The sequence below is a fragment of the Mobula hypostoma genome, chromosome 25, assembly GCF_963921235.1.
Source record: "Mobula hypostoma chromosome 25, sMobHyp1.1, whole genome shotgun sequence".
NCBI classification, from domain to species: Eukaryota; Metazoa; Chordata; class Chondrichthyes; order Myliobatiformes; family Myliobatidae; genus Mobula; species Mobula hypostoma.
The window spans coordinates 37,002,008-37,019,148 of record NC_086121.1 but is presented as its reverse complement, the minus strand read 5'-3'; the positions used below and the strand labels follow the sequence as shown (position 1 = coordinate 37,019,148).

At 40.5% G+C, this 17,141-nt stretch overlaps 1 long non-coding RNA gene across 3 annotated transcripts in view; it reads right to left on the bottom strand.

Moving 5' to 3' along the window:
• Positions 1-17,141, bottom strand: part of LOC134337734 (uncharacterized) — a 103,715-nt gene that overhangs the window by 65,576 nt on the left and 20,998 nt on the right. For 2 of the 3 annotated variants that reach the window (XR_010016052.1, XR_010016054.1), the window contains exons 2-3: positions 13,615-13,740; positions 6,075-6,128 (exon numbers count right to left, since the gene is read on the bottom strand). This is a non-coding gene — a long non-coding RNA (uncharacterized LOC134337734). Of the gene's footprint in view, positions 1-6,074; positions 6,227-13,614; positions 13,741-17,141 lie in introns of all 3 variants that reach the window. The other variant, XR_010016053.1, reaches the window with a different exon arrangement.

Sequence of the window (17,141 nt, the reverse complement as noted above, 5' to 3'; positions counted from 1 at the left end):
GCCTGCACGCCTCGACCCTCGAGTCAGCCTCGCCTTCATTCATCACTTTTCTGTTTGTGGTGATTGTTTACCACAATCTTCCACATAAAAGGTGCAATTAAAAAAGTGTTTAGTTGTATTCTTTGCTTTATGAACCACCAGTAAGCTGTTACCCATCTTCAGTAGCGCCATTTTAAACTGGTCCATACCTACGAGAATGCCTCATCCTAGCTAGACCCATTTAACAGCTTTTGGCCCATAACCTTCTAAACTTTTCCTAATCATGTATCTCTCCAACTGGGTTTTAAAATTTGTTATTGTACCTTCCTCACCGCTTTCCCTGGTAGCCTATTCCACATATTATGTGTAAAATATAGTTGTCCCTCGAGTTCCATTTAAATCATTTCCCTCTCTTGTTAGACCTATGCTCACTAGTTCTTGGTTCCATAACACTGTGAAAAATGTTCAATTCATTCACCCTATCTCTGTCCTCATTATTTTATGCACCTCTGTTAGATCACCTCTCATTTCCTGCGCTCCATGGAATAAAGTCCTACCCTGTCCAACTTCCCCCTACAGCTCATCCCTTGAGTCCTGGTAATATTATTAAAAATCACCTTTGCACTTATTTCAACTTAATCACATCCTTTCTGTAGGAGGATGACCATGGGGTGGCACGGTAGCATAGTGGTAGCACATTGTTTTACTGTATCAGTGATCTGGGCTCATTTCCTGCCACTGAAAAGAACACTAAATTTGCACAGTAATGGTTGAAAATTTGAATTCAGTTTTTTAAAACCTGGAAAAATGAAGTTAATAATATTTTTAAAAATGAAGAAGTTAATGGTTTTCGATAATCCCCTAACACATTCTTGGAGATATAGAATCTGATGTCCCTATCTCATCTGACCACATTGTTAACCCTGACTAACCTCTGAAGTAGCCTAACATGCAGATTAGTGGACATGCCAGCCTTTTCAGTAGCCTATTTCTCAGGAGTAACCTTCTCAATTCTTAATGCATTGTTGAATGAACCTTCCACTTTATCTGCAGCATTCAAGAAATAGGGGAAGGTTTGACTGCAGATATTTAGGATTTGATTAAAAAGCTAGTTCATGACAGTAAAGGAATTTATACTATTTAGCAAGAGATCAAGGATTTTCCCTTTAAATTTGAATAGGCCTCCGTTAGGATCTGGCTGAGATCTAATTTGAAAAACACCCACAGAAGGTACTTCTCAGTGCACACACAGTTGTTGATATTGTGAGTCACTTCCATCTCTTACCAATCCCTGAAGATTGCTCAAATGTACATGTTGAATTCTGCACTAATAATTAAAGAGGATTCATATATTTCCCATGGGACTGCTCAGGGATGGCTTTAGTTTCTGATATTTATTGTGTCTTGCAATATTTGTTCATAGTTATACACCAATGGCACATTATGCTTCATGGGATGACAGAAACACATTTCACTGATATAAGAAATGGAGTAAGAGGTGGTTGGCTCACAAATAGAGAAAGCTTGTAGACAGTGCGAGAGGGAGGAAAAGGCAGGTGATAGAGAAGGGGCGAGCTCAGACCGATGGTTTGAGATGTGTCTATTTTAATGCAAGAAGTATTATGAACAAAGTGGATGAGCTGAAAGCATGGATTAGTACCTGGAGATATGATGTTGTGGCTATTACAGAGACTTGGATGGCTCGGGGGCAGGAACAGTACTTCGAGTGCCAGGCTTTAGATGTTTCAGAAAGGACAGGGAAGGAGGCAGAAGAGGTGGGGGCGTGGCACTGTTGATCAGAGATGGTGTCACGGCTGCAGAAAAGGGAGAAGACATGGAGGGATTGTCTACAGAGTCTCTGTGAGTAGAAGTTAGGAACAGGAAGGGGTCAATAACTCTACTGGATGTTTTTTAGAAACTTCCCAATAGTAACAGATAGGGATAAGATAGGGAGACAGATTCTGGAAAGGTGCAATAATAACAGGGTTGTCATGGTGGAAGATTTTAATTTCCCAAATATTGATTGGCATGTCCCTAGAGCATAGGGTTTAGATGGGGTGGAGTTTGTTAGGTGTGTTCAGGAAGGTTTCTTGATACAATATGTAGAGAGGCTGACAAGAGGAGAGACTGTACTTGATTTGCTGTTGGAAAATGAACCTGGTCAGGTGTCAGATCTCTCAGTGGGAGAGCACTTCGGAGATAGTGATCACAATTCTGTCTCCTTTAACATTACATTGAAGAGGGATAGGAACAGATAAGTTAGGAAAGCATTTCATTGGAGTTAGTGGAAATATGAGGCTATCAGGCAGGAACTTGGAAACATAAATTGGGAGGTATGGCAGAAATGTAGCAAATGTTCAGGGGATACTTGCATGGAGTTCTGCATAGGTATGTTCCAATGAGACAGGGAAAGGATGGTAGGATACAGGAACCGTGGTGTACAAAGGCTGTTGTCAATTTGGTCAAGAAGAAAAGAAAAGCTTACAAAAGGTTCAAAAAACTAGGTAATAATAGAGATCTAGAAGATTATAAGGTAAGCAGGAAGGAGCTTAAGAATGAAATTAGGAGAGCCAGAAGGGGCCATGAGAAGGCCTTGGCAAGCAGGATTAAGGAAAACCCCAAGGCATTCTGCAAGTATGTGAAGAGCAAGAGTAGAAGTCCTGAGAGAATAGGACCAATCAAGTGTGACAGTGGAAAAGTGTGTATGGAAATGGAAGAGATCGCAGAGGTACTTAATGAGTACTTTGCTTCAGTATTCACTACGGAAAAGGATCTTGGTGATTGTAGGGATGACTTTCAGTGGACTGAAAAGCTCGAGCATGTAGATATTAAGAAAGAGGATGTGCTGGAGCTTTTGGAAAGCATCAAGTTGGATAACTCTCCGGGACTGGACGAGATGTACCCCAGGCTACTGTGGGAACCGAGTGAGGAAATTGATGATCTTTGCATCATCAATGGGAATAGGAGAGGTTCTGTAGGATTGGAAGGTTGCAGATGTTGTTCCCTTATTCAAGAAAAGGAGTAGAGGTAGCCCAGGAAATTATAGACCAGTGAGTATTACTTCAGTGGTTGGTACCTTGATGGAAAAGATCCTGAGAGGCAGAATTTATGAACATTTGGAGAGGCATAATATAATTAGGAATAGTCAGCACAGCTTTGTGAAAGACAGGTCATGCCTTACAAGCCTGATTTAATTTCATGTGACTAGACACATCGTTGGAGGTCGAGCAGTAGATGTAGTGTATATGGATTTCAGCAAGGCTTTTGATAACTTACCTCATGCAAGATTTATTGAAAAAGTAAGAAGGCATGGGATCCAAGGGGACATTGCTTTGTTGATCCATAATTGTCTTGCCCACAGAGGGCAAAGAATGGTTGTAGATGAGTCATATTCTGCATGGAGGCCGGTGACCAGAGGTGTGCCTCAGGGATCTGTTCTGGGACCCTACTCTTCATGGTTTTTATAAGTGACCTAGATGAGGAAGTGGAGGAATGGGTTAGTAAATTTGCTGATGATACAAAGTTTGGGGGTGTTGTGGGTAGTGTGGAGGGCTGTCAGAGGTTACAGTGGGACATTGATAGGATGCAAAAGTGGGCTGAGAAGTGGCAGATGGCGTTCAATCCAGATAAATGTGAGGTGGTTCATTTGGTAGGTCAAATATAATGGCAGAATATAGTATTAATGGTAAGACTCTTGGCAGTGTGGAGGATCAGAGGAATCTAGGGCCCCGAGTCCATAGGACACTCAAAGCTGCTGTGCAGGTTGACTCAGTGGTTAAAAAGGCATATGGTGCATGGGGGCATGCCTTATGAGAATAGGTTGAGTAAACAGCCTTTTCTCCTTGGAGTGACGGAGGATGAGAGGCATTGATTGTGTGGATAGTCAGAGGCCTTTTCTCAGGGCTCAAATGTCTAGCATGAGAGGGCACAGTTTTAAGGTGCTTGGAAGGAGGTACAAAGGAGATGTCGGGGTAAGTTTTTTTACACAGAGTGGTGAGTGCGTGTAATGGGCTTCTGGCGACTGTGGTGGGGGCGGATACGATAGTGTCTTTCAAGAGACTCCTGGACAGGTACGTGGAGCTTAGAAAAATAGTGGGCTATGGGTAACCCTAGGTAATTTCTAAGGTAAGGACATGTTCGGCACAGCTTTGTAGGCCGAAGGACCTGTATTATGCTGTAGGTTTTCTGTTTCTATTTCTATTGATATTTGACTATGATATTAGTTTTTACACATCGTTTTACACATCAACATTTATTTTGTTAGTTTGTCTAATCTGTCGGATTACATCAGGAGGACTAAATTAGATTACCACCAAAAATAGGCTCAAGGATCACAACGCACATTTAATCTGCGTACTCGGATTACACTGCAAAGGCTGGCCACCTTTTTGCTGCCCACTTGTGATCACATCCAGTCAAGGCTAATTGGAAGCACTGAGTTCCACAAAGGGGATTTTGTTGGAGTTGATAATCTGGGTTTTGCATCTCCCCCTCCCCCTCCAGCTTTCAAATCCCTTACTCACTCTTCCTTCAGTTAGTCCTGACGAAGGGTCGCGGCCTGAAACGTCGACTGCACCTCTTCCTATAGATGCTGCCTGGCCTGCTGTGTTCACCAGCAACTTTGATGTGTGTTGCTTGAATTTCCAGCATCTGCAGAATTCCTGTTGTTTACAGGAAGTAAGTGAGTTGCAAAGCAAGGAACTATGGGACAATACTAGAGAATGTAGGCTCCAGGGTGTTCTGCATTGTATGTCTTGGAGGAGGCAAAAAAGCAAAAGAAATGTTCGATGTGCACCTGGTACCAATAGACATGGGCAAGGAAGTCTATGCCAGGAGCTCCTGAGGGTATACACTCAATGCCTCAGCCTATAACCTATATATATTCATTCCTTGTCTGTCATTAACTTCTATGAAAACTCATTCTGTCCCTAAGGGCGTATTGTGGTGATGTGGTTGCATGGGGAACAAGTTAAGAACTAAATATTCAAAAATGGATAAATGATTGTATGGGTACAAGGAGGGTAACGTAGTGGCCAGGAAATCATGATAGGAAAAGGAAACAGGAAAGTTAAATGTGGCCACAGCTAATGTTTTCTGACCCACATTTTGTATGGACTCATTGATGCATCTAGTAATGTATCAGCTATTACTCTCTTTTTTGGTGTACAAATTATTCCACCATAGGTAATGTCATTTACATAGATTACTGTATAGGATGCCATTTGGCTCAAATGGAATGGGAAATTAGATGAAAGGATTTTAAAGAGTAACTAAAACATTTAAAGAAACATTTCAATACTCTCAATAAATATATATTTAACCTGAAGACATAAACTGTCCACGAGAAAAAGTAATTGAGCTGTGGGTAACCAGGCAGGTTATGAATAACATCAAATCAAAAGACAGGTTTTATAACATTGCTAAGAGGATTAGTAAGCCTAAGGCCTACAAATGCTGACCCATGTTTTCATTGCACTGATAATTAATGTCAAGATGACTAGCTTTTAATTCCCTGGATTTTTTCTTCCTTCCTCCTCAGATCATCTTTCCCTGATTCCATTTTTATTGTAGGTAAAATTAAAGCACAGTAGCAGAACATTAAAATTATAAGCTAGGGTCAACATGTTAAGTGAAAGAAAATCGAATACAGATTTTCAAAGATATTACCACTGGGACTATAAATGGGCAACAAATAGCAATGTCTACAGGATTTGATAAACTGGCAAAACAAGCTTGTTTAATTAAATATGGGTGCAAGGGAATTGAAGATACTGCACTGGAATAGATAGTGGATTCATTAAAAGACCAAAAAAGTGGGGAAACATACATCTCTGGTAATTCAGTCAATCACCGATTGCTTGCATCACAGTCTCGTATGGGCCTACAATGCACAGGATCACAAAAGGCTTCAGAAGGTTGTAGATTCAATCAGTTCCATCATGGACACAACCGTCTCCACCATCAAGAACATCTTCAAGAGGTCGTACCTCAGGAAGGCAGCATCCATCATTAATAACCTTCAGCATCTGGGACATGACCCCTTTGCATTACTACCATTGGGGAGAACATACAGGACACCAAAGACTCACACTCACCATTTCAAGTAGCGCACACAAAATGCCAGAGGAACTCAGCAGGCCAGGCAACATCTATGGAAAAGAATAAACAGTCACCGTTTCGGGCCAAGTCACTTCATCAGAACTAGCTTCTTCCTCAGCACCAACAGAATTCCAAAATGTCCATGAACCTGTGAACACACCTCATTACTCACCTTTTACTCCATTTATTTATTGTAAATTTTACTGCTGCCATAAAACAACAAAACTCATGACACATGTGCAATGCCCCGATTAAGATTTTAACTGTCAATGCTGAAAGGTATTTCCATGAGTAGCTTTCTGTAGAAGCAGTGTGTCCTGCTGATAGCATGCTTGAATTTCGGCTAAGGATAACGGGCCATGTTGTTCAGCTTAGGAATGTTGTGTCAGCCTATCAGCGTGGTGGAATTGGGCGGAGGTTCTAGAGAAAGGTGGACTGAGAGAGATTTATGACAGACACTGGCGGGTTTGTCGTCTTTTTGGGGGGAGATGCAGAGAAGAGAGGATGGGGAGAGGTGGCCGTAGGATTCAATCTGATAGGAAGATGTAATTGCAAGGAATGCTTCGTGAGTTGAGGGAGTCCAAGATGGAAAGTTCCACCAATGATTGGTGATGAGAATTCAGTGCCGTGAGTAAAGGTCATTCCCAGCTTATGGACAATACATGCTCCAATGATGTGCACATTGAGACTGGTTTAATTGTAATAGGACCTTTTATATATTTTTTCCTTTTTCTTTTCCTTTTAGCAGTTGGTTGATGAAGCTGAAATTAGCAAATGAACTTTCTATATGATTGTATGCGGTGTATGATCTCTTATTTCTTGCCGACAGATAATTGTGTATGGGCAGTACTTACACAGTAATCACTCAAATCACAGTTCTGTTTATTGAATCATCCCAACTTTCCTGTTTGATTGGACCCAAGTCACACTGACCCTGGACGTAAATTTTTTAATAATGGTGGCCTTCTCAATGTTGAGTCCAACAGCTGTTAGTAGAGCTGGCTAATGAACCAAAAGCCCAGTGAAGGGGGTTCATATGTTAGTGATATGTATATATAGTTGGGACAAAAACAAAATACTGGAGGACGTCAGCAGGTCAGTTAGCATCTATGAAGGGCAATGGACATCACAGTTTTGGGCTGACATCTTTTGTTAGGACAGGAAAGAAGGGGGTAGAACAGTGGAGGGAAGGAACGTAACAAAGGCAGATGAGTGAGAAGTGATTCCAAGTGAGGGGGGTTGATAGGTAGTTGAGGGAGGAATAATGTCTGAAGTTGGGAGGTGTTTGGTGGAAGTGACAAAGGGCTGAAGAAGATAGAATCTAATACGACAGGACAGTGGATCATGGAATGAAGAGAGGCAGGAGAGGAATTCATTTACACTTTCATAATACTCGCATGGAAAATGCCTGTTGTTATTTTCATTATCTATTATCCCCTCTATATTATATTTCTCATTTCTCTTTTGAATTTTCTGATAATTTCCACAAATTTTTTCGACCTTGTATGTCTTTTCTTTCAATTATATTTTGGCTTTGCACTTCTTTGTTTATCAAAACCAATAATTTTTATTGGAGGTTGAAGCGGCAGGCCAATTTGGAAATGTTGGGTATGGGTCGAAACACAGTGGTGGGATCCCGTCCCAGAGTGCACCGGTGCAACAGGTCACAGGCCCTAGAACAGGGAACGACCTGATGGTTGGATGCTTTAAACGCTGGACCAGATGGATTGAAAAGTCTGGGCACGGGGTTGATCCTGCATGCTGCCCCGAGACATTGACTCCGCTCTTTTCCTTAATGGAAAGCAACTTTGACCATTTAATAACACAAACATGAGGAAATGCTGCGTTCACCAGCAATTTTCATGTGTGTTGTTTGATCATTTAACGTTCAGCCTTGGTCACTTGGTAACTATACCTCTGTGATCGCTATGTTATAGTATGCCCGTTCTTTTCTATTTGCACTAACAATGTGTTACTATGAACACGGTCTGCATTCAAATAAAGTCTTTAATTGTGTTATTTTGCCACTTAATGCTGTTTCCAGTTGCAGGCGATGTTCTGTTTGTACAGTATGTTCTATCACTCGTTATACTGGGTTATCATTATACATTTTGAAACCTGGAAATCATTTTCTTCAACTTTCCAAATTCTTCTTCACCAGCATTTTGACCCCCCCTTTACCCTGCCGCCACTCCTATCCTCCACCAAATGCCATTTGGCTCCAAGCTTTCTCTACAGTCCTAGCTAATCAGTTCACCAGTATAAAGGTTACAAGACAGTATATTTATATATTTAATTGATTGATTGATTGATTTTAATGATACAGCATGGAGTCAGCTTTTCCAGCTCTTTGAGCCACGCTGCCCCAGCAACCTCCAACAAACCTAACTAACACTATACCTAATCACGGGACAATTTACGATGACCAATTAACCTAAACTATAATTTTTTGGACTGTGGGAGGAAACTGGAGTACCTGGAGAAAACCCACTCATTCCATGGGGAGGACGTCCAGAGATTCCTTACAGAACGGCTCCAGAGCTGAACCCTGCGCTCTGGAATGCCCCGGGCTGTAATAACGTCACACAAACCGTTACGCCACCATGGCACCACAATCATCCCCAATGCAATAGTTCCTGCTTTCCCCACTACTTTTTCCAGTGCACCACAAATTGAAAACTATTTCTTCACATCAGTCTTGGAACCCAGCATTCTGATATTGTTAGCCCAGTGCCAGTTTGTGCCAGGTTCATGGTTCAGACAGTAATACATGTCTCAGAGGATATGTTCTTAACCCTGTCAAAATAGCTTTTTAGACCTATATTCATAGCTATGCAAAATATTTTCTATTCTCTTAACCATTGCCCTCATCTCTATTCCATTCCTTATCACACCCCAAGCTGGAATTGTTTCCTCTGTAGCGTCATGGTCTGTTTAATCTACCACTCTCCATTTGCTGCTCTCACCCATACAGGTCACAAGAAGCTCATACCCATTCAATAGGTGCAAGTCCTATGGTTCCTTCCTGTACTTACCTCATTTGTGGTCGTGACCTCCTGCAAACCTACAGTGCTTACTCCAAAGAATGTAGCTACCACCAAATTGAAAGTAAACAGGTTAAACTCTCCTTTCTTTATGCAGCACTGTGGCTGAAACGCAGGCACCTGCTCAACTTTAAACAACTGGGCTGAGATACTTAATCTGAATGCAGAGGTCTCCACCAGCTCTCATCTGCGACAGCCACAATACATCAACTGACTGCTGTGATTATTATTACTAAGTTTATATTGGTAGTCATTATCTTTTCCAAATGCCTGTTTATAGTTTCTAATAAGCATTTAGAATAAAGTTAAGGTTGAAGATGCTAATTTTAATTACACCATTTGCGTTATAATAGAGTTTAGAGTAAAGAGTTTTAAAGTAAAGAGAAAATAAAACTGCAAACCCACTTGCCAATCACCTTCCTGTCCTGCCTTAATATAATTTTTCATTATTTTCTCCTGTTCTTAACTTGGTCCACCACAGTTACTGTGATTTTTATTTAGTCAATTCTGATGCTCTTTTGACAATACAAACACGGAAGCCTCTTTCCACTTCTCATGAGTTTCTAATCTGCAAAAGCAAGACTCAGAGAAGTTGTGCACCACATTATGTACTTGCCCTGCACTGCTTTGCTGGCATTTGAAATTCTTAAGTTTTGAATGTGCAGTAATTGCTGCCTTTCACTTGTAACCGTGACAATGCCACAGTGTATCAGGAGTCACACAGCCACCAAAAGGTATTCTAGCCACAGAGTTTAGTCTTAATGGCCTTACTGTAGGGCCACATAATTGTAAATGAAGTTCAAAGTGGTTGATTGTGTTGAATGGCAACTTGATAATAAAAGGGCTTGGAAAATAAGAATAAAAATGGCTTCAAGAAGTAAAACAATTAGTAAGCATTCCACTGAGATGCAACACAGAGCGTCATAGGAAGTCATTCCTGCCTGTGGCCGTCAAACTTTACAACTCCTCCCTTGGAGGGTCAGACACTCTGAGCCAATAGGCTGGTCCTGGACTTATTTCCTGCCATAATTTACATATTACTATTTAATTATTTATGGTGCAACTGTAACGAAAACCAATTTCCCTTGGGATCAATAAAGTATGACCATGACCATGACTATGACTATGACTAAGCACAAATTTATTAATCACAAAAAAATTACGCTGCTAATGATCAAAACTATAACCAAAACCAAGAGTTAGCACTTATTTCTAGAAGAATACAACATATACAGCAGAGATATCCTGCTAAACTTGTATCAATCTGTGGTTAGGTTAGAGCTGGATTACAGGATGCAGTCCGTTTGCTTGGTAAAAGGCATATCAAAACTCTGGAGAGAGTGCAGGAAAGTATAACCAAAACCACAGGGTATAACAATGTGCTAATGATTGACAATTTTGAAAAACCAAAGCTAAGAAATGGCCTAAAGTGATGAGGATTTTTGGTCATTTACTGCAATTCATAATCAAGATAATTTAAGTGAAGAGGCTAAACAATGTAGGGACAAGTCTCTAAGTGAACACCCTGATGTGCTGGAAGCCAGCTGTAGCAGTGATAGTATTAGTGATGTGGAGTTTTCTTTTTGTGAATTTAAGAAAGCTATTAATTGTACAGGTCAGATGGCTCCAGGAAAGGATGATAGATGTTATTGTATGTTGAAATATATGGCCAACAACTCTCTTAAGATAATATTAAAATTTTTGAATCATATTTGGAATTTAGGCCACCTTCCCTGCTCATGGAAAATGGCAGAAGTAGTGTCTATTCTAAAACCTGGAAAACCCCCTCAGATCCTTCTAGTTATAGGCCAATATCATTAACGTCCATTTGTGTAAACTTATGGAACATATGGTAATTGAGCGGTTGAATTATATTTTGGAAAAAAGAGGTGATATAGCATTTTATCGGAGTGGATTTTGGAAGGGTAGAATGACATTGGAGTTAGTTTTGTGTTTGGAAGATGACATTAGGAAAGCATAGGTAAATAAAGAAGATGTAAAAGCAGTACAGAGAAAAGGGTTATGATATGTAATGGACAAGGGTCTTTTGATTAAATTATGGAAATTAGGTGTGAGAGGAAGGCTATATAATTTTTTCTAAGTTTTTTATTTGAATGGTCTATTCAGGTAAGGGTAGGAAAGGTATATTTGGATTTCTATGAGACAGAGAATGGGACTACACAAAGCAGTATTTGTAGTCCATTATTGTTTAATATTATAATTAATGTTATTTTCTCTGAAATTGGTACAGGAGTGGGTAAATCAATCTTGCAGATGATGGAACTTTATGGATCAGAGGGGAAATTTACAATTTAACTGTACATAGGATGCACTTAGCATTTAATAAGGTTGAACAGTGGGCAAATAGATGGGGTTTTAAGCTTTCAGTAGAGTAGCTAAAACACCAGTTATATGTTTAACAAGGAGGATCAATAGGCATGCATTTAATTTGAAATTATATAGTCAAACTCTTGAAGAGGTATCAGTGGTAAGATTTCTTAGCATGTGTCTAAGCTGACATGGAAGCACCATATCAGTAAGATAATTGACAAATGTAACAGGGCATTAAATATCCTTAGGAGTCTATACGGTTATTTTTTGAGTGCTACACAAAAGTCTCTGTTGACCATGAATATATATTCGTTTAATTAGATCAGTACTTGATAAAGGATGTGTGGCTTATGGATCAGTGTTATCTTCAAATTGAAATTGCTTGGATATGATAAAAGCACAGGCTTTAAAGCTATGCTGTGGTGCAGTAAGGTCATCTCCTGTTGCAGCTTATGAAATGGGACAATTACCTCTACAGTTGTGGAGGATGAAGTTGTTGTTAACATACTGGGTTAACTTGAGGGGGCAGAGGAATAATCACCCTATTAAAAGTGTGTTGGAAGGCTGTTGGGAACATCACAAGAAAAGTGTTTTTAGTTTTGGGTGGCTGGGTTCTCATCACACTAGGAATATAGGTTTGTCGAATTATGTAATTTGTTCCACTGTAGGTTTTTCAGTAACCCTACTGTTTGTTTTTTCCAATGGACTTCATTGATTTTAGGTTGCATGATTTAATGAAATCCAAGGAAATCTGTTGGTTCATCAGTATGTTAAGGAAAATTATTGTGATATGTTAACCATTTTTACTGATGGATCAAAAGATAATTTAATAGGGAATGTCTGTGTGGCTGTTTTTGTACCTGAATTATAGGTAACAATAAAGAAATGTCTCACTAACCATTTGTCAGTGTATACTGCAGAACTGGTTGCCATCATTTTGGGCTTACAGTGGGTGGAGGAAAATCTATCCTTGCAAAGTTATAATTTATTTAGTTTCTTTTTTCGCTTTTGTCTAGTCTTAAAACAGATTTCTTCTAGCAGTAGGTCAGATTTACTGCTGGAGGCTCTGCAAACTTTAGTTCACATTCAAAGTATTAGTCTACATGTCCTCGTATGGGTCCCTGCACATAGAGGTGTTGAAGGGAACGAGCGGGTTGATTTGTTGGTCAAAAAACTGTTAAAAGTTCATCTGTGGATATAAACCTTGCAAAGCAGAAGCTAAGGGGTTGGTGGGGCTAAGATTTAGGGGGTTATGGCATCTTATGGGATAATGGGCACAAGGAGAAACATCTTTGCAGAATATATAAAACTGCTGGCTTGATGAGAGAAAGGGTGAAGACAAAAAGGGAATGACTTATATTGACTCGACTTAGAATTGGATATACTATGCTTAATTATTCCTTAGATCTTGTTGGAAAACAACACTCTGGGATTTGTAAGTTTTGTCATCATTAGTAAACAGTTGAACATATTATTTTATAATGTGAAAGAAAGCAAATGCAGGCTGCACCACTAGCTTTGCAGGTTGACAGTTTTCACTTAAAAACCTTACTAAGTTAAGGAAGTGACTTTGATTTAATTCACAATATTGTAAATTATGTAAAATTTGTAGGGCTTTCTGGGGTAATTTAGTTTTCATTTGATAAAGAACTAGTAGGGGGTTTCATTTCCCAACCTCCTACACCACACTCCAGTTGGTTGTGGTAATGCACCTTTAAGTTGGACTACCAACCGCCATTAAAAGAAGAAGAAGAAGAAAGAGAAGAAGAAGAAGACTGGTGATGCCCTAATCTTTCTTTTGAAGGCATTCTCTTCCTTGCCAAAGTGTTGGCCTCATTCAAACTTGGTCTACATGAGCATGATAGGCAGTGTTCAGCAATCCCACTTCATTCTGTTCTCAAGATTTTTTTTAAGGCATTTTAATTTTCTGCTATCCTGGTCTTCAATGACCTTCTAGTCTCACCAATATAATCTTTTGGCATGGTGATAGAACTATGGAGTACACAACTTCCTGACACAGTTCTTTAGGTCTTCTAGGTCCCATTTTTCTGTTATCAAACATAAAGTGACACTAAGCCAGATAACCAAAGAAATGGACAAAGCTGTAGGGTTTGAGTGGTGAATTTTGGAGGAAAAAGAGGCGACAGGTGGAGGGCCTTACCAGAGGAATTCCTGAGCTTCCTGAGCTCAGGAGCTGAAGCCACATCCATGAAGCACTTCAAATTGATGGTGCATATGAAGCCAGAGATGGGTGAGCAGAGGTACTTTTGGTCCAGGTGGCTCTGAGCTGTGGACACAATTGAGATGGTCGATTAGACACAGCTATTTTTTAAGCCGGTTGGGATGCTTTTGGGAACAGAGAGGGGAGTTAGGGATCAGATCAGGGTTGACACAAGGCTGTAGGAGAGTTGGTAGTCAGACTTCTGCTCAAAGTCGAGTAACATGAACGGTGACAAAGAACATCTGGAGTCAATGCATCCTCTCTATGCTGAAAGGGTAGCATTGTGGATGGGTGATGAAGGACATCCATGGGATGAGGTGCTGGGTTCAGATTTCGCTCTGAGGAGCAGGCATGAGGAGGCATGAGGGATTGTCCATCAGCAAGCCCAGAATTTGAGCCTGGAGTTTGGTATCATGTCATCGGCTTGTCCAAGGGTTGATACTGAAGTTTGAACCCTGAAGCATGATCAGAAGTCCAGAATTTGAAGCTTGAAACTTGGAGACTGGAACATGGAGGTCTGCCCTGGAATTTGAGAAACATCCATGTTGTGGGAGAGTGGGAAGGAGGAATGGGGCTTGTTTTGCTGTTGTTGTTTGTTGCTTATGTGTTCTATTTTGTTGCATTCTGCTGAGCATTGTGGGCATACTATGTTAGTGCTGGAACATGCGGCAACACTTGCTGGCTGCCCCCAGCACTTCCTTAAGTATTTTGATTGTTAATGAAAATGATGCGTTTCACTGTATGCTTCCATGTACTTCTGATAAATAAATCTGAATCTGAGATATTACACTGTTGTAGAGCAAAGAAATAAGAAGGGATGAGGCATGGAAGGATTCAGTTGAAAGTATTAATTAATTGACATAAATTTAACAGGATGCAATTTACGCTCGCCCCATCTTCTCTCCCATCTGAACTCACTCTGTCTTCCTGCCAACTTAACAGGAATTAAGTTTCTTTTATCCTGACCTACCACCTCATGAACCTCCACATCTAGCACAGCATTCTCCTCAACTTCCACCATCTCCACCATCCCATCGTACCACCAGACACATCTTTACATCTACCTTTCCAGCTCGCCACTTTCTTCAGGGATTTCTTGCTCCATGATTCCTATCTTTTCATTCCTCCCCACTAATCTCCCTCCAGGCATTTATCCCTGCAAGCAGCCGAAGTACATCACCTGCCCATACGCCTCCTCCCTCACCTCCATTCAGTGCCCCAAACAATCCTTCCAGGTGAGGCAACACTTTACCTGCAAATCTCCTAGGGTTATCGATTGTGCTTCCGATGTGGCCTCCTCTACATTGATCGGACCCTTCATAAATTGGGGGACTGCTTTGTCGAGCACCTCCACTCCATCTGCCAAAAGCTGAATTTCTTGGTGACCATCTATTGTAATTCCTTTTCCCATTCCCATTCTGACATGTCAGTCCATGGCATCCTCTTGTACCATGATGAGTTCATTATCAAGTTGGAAGAGCAATGCCTCATACTCTGTCCGGGTAGTCTCAAACCTGACGGCACGTACATCGATTTTTCCTTCCGGTATTTTGTTTTCATTCTCCTTCCCTCTTCTTCTATTCCCCACTCTGGCCACATACCTCTTTACAACTCTTTTTCAGCTTCCCTCTTCCCTTTCTCCTATACTCCACTCTTCACTCCTATCAGATTTCTTTCTCTTTACCTTTCCAACCCACCTGTCTTCAATTATCACCTTCTAGCAATCCTCCCTCTCCTCCCCTCAGCATTTTTATTCTGGCACCTTGCCTCTTCCTTTCCAGTCCTGAGGAAGGGTCTTGGCCTGAAACATCAACTAACTATTCATTTCCATTGATGCTGCCTGACCTGCTGAGTTCCTCCAGAATTGTTTGTTTGCTGCTCTGAATTTCCAGTATCTGCAGAATGTTTTGTGTTTAGAATACAAACCTGTTGAGAATCTGTCCATTATATATACTTTATACTTTATAAAAACATCAAATGAAAAACAACACTACAGGTGCCGGCAATCTGAAATAAAAAGAGAAATTTCTGGAAGTACTCAGACGGCCAGGCAGTGCCTGTAGAAAGATTTGCTGAGTATTTTCTGCATTTGTTGATTTTCCTATCCTTAAAAAATATCAATATTAGTTTTTGACTTGTAATTTTTCTAGTTTGCAAGGAAATACTCCAAATATCATTGATATTATGAATGTTATAACACTTAATAATTGGAGAGGTGAAAAAAGGAACAACATTGGGAATGTGGCCCTCTGCTTTTAATTAATATTTATCTCCAACATATGCTAAGGATTGCAAACCAGAAGTTAGGAAGAGGTAAAGTCGTTCAGACCATTGACGTTCAGCTGAAAGTCCACTGTGACTCCTAATTTAATCTCTAACTACTCTGTTAATCTCGTCACAACTAACTTGGCAGGCAGACCTTTACAAACATTAAGGATATCTTCATGATAATTTGCTATAATTGACAATTTTTTAAATCCTGCTCAACTGCCTTCTCCCATGTAACTCTTAACCCCCTTACCTATCGGTCTCTGCCTTAAACACACCCAATGACTTGCCCTTCGCAGCCCCTATGACAACAAATTCCACTGACTCACTGCCCTTTGGCTAAAGAAATACCTTTTTCTTTCCATTCTAAAGTTTTGTCTCTTTATTGTGAGCCTGTGCCCTCAGATTCTAAATTCTCCCACTGATGGAAACATCCTCTCCATCTCGACTCCTTCCAGGATTTAAAAATTTTAAAAAATGGTACTTCTATAAAGGTGCACATAAAATAATTGTAGTGCTCCCGTAAGACATAAAGCAAAGTATAGCTTTCAGTTTGAAGATTGCTTGGGAAATTAAACTGACTTTCTGAAGTCTGATCTTCTTTGTATTTTTCAGTTAAAATTTCATTTTATTAAGTACTGCTTAATTGAAGTTCTGCCATGATATGATTTACTAGGCAAAATAAGTTCATCTTGTATATTCTGATACGAGACCCCCACAACCATGCCAGCTTCCGTGATTTAGACGCTTAAACTCCCCAGAATACGGCCCCTTTAAGGGTGCGGGGCTGTCCTGCTATTTGGTAACCATGGTTCAAGAATTGAGTATTTAAGGAACACCTGAACTGGGGCTCGGTGCTCAATGGTAAGCCTTACTAGTAATTTCGCTTAGCGTTTGTTTTGTGCTCAGTTCTTGATCCAGTTTGATACCGTGTCTCAATCCTTGCTTCGGAAGCTCCAGCATCTGGGTCCAAGCTATCCTTGTCAAGCGCTCTCGTCACAGTACGATTGCGCCAACATGGACCCAGTGGGGAATCAGAGCCGTTCACCAGCTGTGGCCAGCCACAGTGAGAAAATTTCAAGACAGAGTATGGAGATACATGGCCTCCAGGTCACCGTGTGCCAACTATTGCAGCAGGGAAGCCAAAGTCGCTCATCTGAGGTTGTAGGTCATTCTGCAGGGCCAGTACATCTTCCAAG